Raw genomic sequence first — 4,274 nt, 5'->3', positions numbered from 1 at the left:
TAAAATTAGATAACTAAACGTAGTTTAAATTACAGGAAGTTTATAAGGAGTGTTATATAGGAATAACTTTTTTTATTATTTACACTTTTGGGTGAATCAATATATTTTGATTGAGTAGTTTGTTAGAGTGTAAGGTAATCTAGTTTTAAGCTTGTACTTTTTTTGATGTGAACATACTATTTGTTTTGAGCAGAAAGTTTTTTGTAATAAGAACTTATCGACCTTAATGACAGTTTCTTTTAAAATTAAGTTTTAAATACGATTTTATCCTTAGAATGTTCAAAATTATTTATTTTAATTTAAATAAAAGAGCGAGGCACCACCGAGATTCGAACTCGGGATCTTCTGTTTACTAGACAGGCGCTTTAACCAACTAAGCCATGGCGCCGCTTGGAAGAAGCAAATACTACAGCATTATAAACTGACAGTCACCCTTATGTAGCATACTATTTGAAGTGCTATTCATTAGTCATTCTGTCAAAGGTGTTCCAACATGCTTTGTTTGCGCTAGTCGCTAGCTCGAAAAATTTGAATTCAAGTTTAAACATTCAAAATTGTTATACAATATATTTAACACATATTTAACTACTTTTATGAAAACATATTACAAAAAAAAATCTTTTAATAAACCAATACAATTTGAATTTTTGACTAATAAATAGAAAGTAATTTTCAATTAACTTGTTTGAAATCTAGTTAATCATTTTTTAAACTTTAGTTTGTACAACAAAGTTGATTTAAGATAAAAAGTCGATTAGTGACAAAAAACATAACGTAAATAAACTTTCAATATACATGATGAAAATACTTTTTAGTTTACTTAAATATTAATAAATTTGCAAGTAAACATTAATATTTTCGAAGTTCAAAACTGTTTTTTTTAAGAGTAGTTTTGTTGTCGCTAAAGTATTTTTATTTAAGAATTAGTTTTACTGTATCTTCTCAAATAAAAAATTTAAAATAATTTTGTTCGAACAGCTTTTTATACGCTGTAAGGTAACATTTTAATATTTAATTAATATTTTAGCAATTAAAAAACTTTCTTAAAATTCCTGTTATTATTTAGTTTTTTTTTAAACTTTCAGTTAAAATTAAACTAAATAATTTTTATTTACACTATTTTATTGTTTTTTACTATAAAAAATAACACAAGTTTTACTAATACTTTCTTAACGTTTAAAAATTTTAAGTTTTAGCTATTTAATTCTTAGATTACTTTGTTATAAGTTTGGATTTTTAGAAAATTATTAAAATAAAAACTATTTTATTGTAAAGATACTAAAGTTAGTTTGTTAATAAAAACTTAGCTATTTCTAGTGTTAAGGTAAATAATTTTGAACTAAATTATATGAGCAACTTGTAGCAACAGTAAAGGTCATAAAGTTTTTAAATTCATGGCTCATAATTAGATGATACGCAATTTGCTTGAGATTTTGTTTTTTGAAAAGAATTTAAATTGCTTTATTTTATAAGATATATTTGTATATTTTTTTAGTTTAAAAATATTTTTACTCACCAAATTCCTATGAATTCAAAAACATTAACTTATTATTAAACTGTTTTGAAGACGTTCAAAAGTATTTTGTGTATAAAGTGAAGTTATATTAAAAAAAACTTATGGCTACCTGTATTAGAATCTTAATTAGGTGACTATCGTTCAAAACAGTTTTATAGATTTTTAATTGTTAAACTTAATATTTAATTTTGAACCAGTAATTATCGAATTTAGTTTTGCTTTAATGCACATACTTCTTTATCACAATGAAGTATATAGTTTTGCTGAAATAAAATTTTTACATCTCGTTAACTTTAATTGTTGTAGAGAGGTTAAACTTAATATACTACGGTTAATTAACAAGTTATTTACTATTGTTGTGTAAATTTTATCTAAAATAGTTAAAAATTGAAAGTGAATTGAAAATTTTAATTTTACTTAAAACAGAATAAAACGTACAAACAATTTGTCCTACATTTTACATTTAACAATCATTTTTAGAGAAATATCACTTTATTTGTATATTCGTTCTACAAAAAATATTTTTATTTAAACTGTTCGATGTTCTAGATGTTTTGTATTTAAAACACTTTTATGAGATAAATTCGACTATTTCGACATTGAACTAAAGCTTTCAAACAATTATTATTTATTATATCGACTTTACTTAACAAGTTTCAAAAACAGCGATACATTGCGACTTTAGAAAATTACATGATTAAATAAAATCAAAGTTGTTGTAAAGTTTATAATTTGTTTAAAATATTTAATGTAATGCATAGTAGCTGACCGATGTAAAGGTTATGAAAGTTCAAAAGTTCAAAATATGTTATTAGATAACAGCACACATACATTTTCTATTTTTTAAAAATTTGCTATAAGTTTCTACAAACTTTAAATATTGTAAATTTTAAAGCTACAGTTTATATATCCAATAAGGTCCTTTAAAAAACTAGTTACTACTTAAAATTAATTGAACTAACTAGTAACTTTTAGTAAAAGTTTTTTATTTTTAATATAAAGATTTGACAATGTATAAACATGATGCATATTTTACTTCGCTGCTTTAAGCAGTTTTTTACAAACTACTACTTTAAATCTATTGTTATATAACTTAAATTTTTCTGCTATATTGTTTTTTGTAACTAGTTAATTGATTTTAATTTGTTAAACTCTTGTAACGTGTAGTTTAATGGATTGTTTTTAGAGGAATTTATAACTCTTTAAATTTTTGGATAATTGTTGTTTACCGTTTTGATTGATTAGGCAATTAATAATTCACACTAAATACATAATTAAAATTTTAAGAGTAGTTTCTGATTTAAAAACAGTTTCTTTAGTTAATTTTGAAATTTAACTGTACTTAAGAAAGAATGAACTTTAGTATTATTGTTACCTTTGACATTAAAATTGTATCAAAGTAAAAAAAGTATTGAGCATTTCAATTTGTTTATGATATATTTTTCATAATTTTGAGAATATAAACAGTTTTAAGTCTTAATTATTACTGAATATTACTAAAATATAAAATCTATTATTAAAATATCTTCATGCATGTCTAGTTTGATACTTATTCAAATATCTAACGAAATGACAACTAAAAGTACTTTTTAGTTCAAAATTTAAGAACAAAAGTTTGTTCTATAATAGTATAGTTAGCAAAACAAACTAGAATTAAAAAAAGTAATTTTGCATATATATTTTTTACAATGAAATAACTTTCAATTAACATATTATAAACACAATCAGAGGTTAGCTGAACTATAAAAAAAAAAAGCAGAATAAAAATAGTCTGTTTTTACTTGAATATTATTAATTCAGCTTATAATTTAAGCTAAATTTATTAATAAAGATTGTCGTTTTAAAGTAATGGTCAGTATCATTTTATAAATCACCAGTCAATGATTATATAAAAAGTAGCTTACGGGTCTCTATTGGAAAATATTTAGTTGACCACATTTGTTAAAAATAATTGTGGAAATCAATATAAAGTGCTGGTCTTAATCGAAACTGTTATAAAATAAACTATAAAAATCATTTAGTAACAGCTGTATTGTAACAATCTGCAGCAGTTTTCTCTATTCATTTACAAAAAGAATGCAATAATCAATGCAATAATAAAATTAGGGATTTCATATTTTGTTTAGGGAGCTGCAGTTTTTCGACCACTGTTGTAAAAACTTGAAAAGAAGTTTTTATAATCAATGTTATAAAAAAAATTAAAAATTAAAAAAAAAAAAAATTAATTAAAGAATTAAAAAAAAAAAAAGAATTTTTTTGATGACTATAAATAATGAAAATTATTTTAATTTCATTTTATAGTTAAAATTAAATAACAAGTTACGTTTGAACAAAAAAGTATAATCTTAAGCTTTATAAATAGTGAAACTAAGGTTTTTAAACCTGTTTCATAAACTAGCATAATTTCTTTAAATTTTAAGTTAAATTTTATTCAATAGATTACAATTTTAAGTTTAGATAAATTTTTTAAAATGTTACTGAAAATTTAACATATTTTATAATTAATTAACCATAAGGGCATTAGGAGAATTCATAATATTGTGGCTGATATACGGTTAAAAAAATTGATAAATGATATTTACTTATACAGCGAAACAGTTGAACTTTTCTAAATTCTATAACTTTCTTTAAGTTTCTGAATAATCTTGATTGATATATTCAGTAATAAATTATTTAAACTTGATAAATAATTTAAACTTATAAAGAAATTTCTGATAGTTAAACCCAAGGCTTATTGAGTTAAATGTTTTGACCGAAC

General features: G+C 22.0%; 1 non-coding gene across 1 annotated transcript; it reads right to left on the bottom strand.

Moving 5' to 3' along the window:
• Positions 1 to 314: 314 nt before the first annotated feature.
• Positions 315 to 388, bottom strand: Trnat-agu (transfer RNA threonine (anticodon AGU)). Its single transcript has one exon. It is a non-coding gene; the product is annotated as a tRNA-Thr (tRNA).
• Positions 389 to 4,274: the final 3,886 nt, after the last annotated feature.

Source organism: Thalia democratica, chromosome 6 (genome assembly GCF_965202585.1).
Source record: "Thalia democratica chromosome 6, ktThaDemo2.hap1.1, whole genome shotgun sequence".
In the NCBI taxonomy this organism is placed as follows: domain Eukaryota; kingdom Metazoa; phylum Chordata; class Thaliacea; order Salpida; family Salpidae; genus Thalia; species Thalia democratica.
The sequence above is the reverse complement of the archived record's forward strand: the minus strand, read 5'-3'. Positions and strand labels throughout refer to the sequence as shown.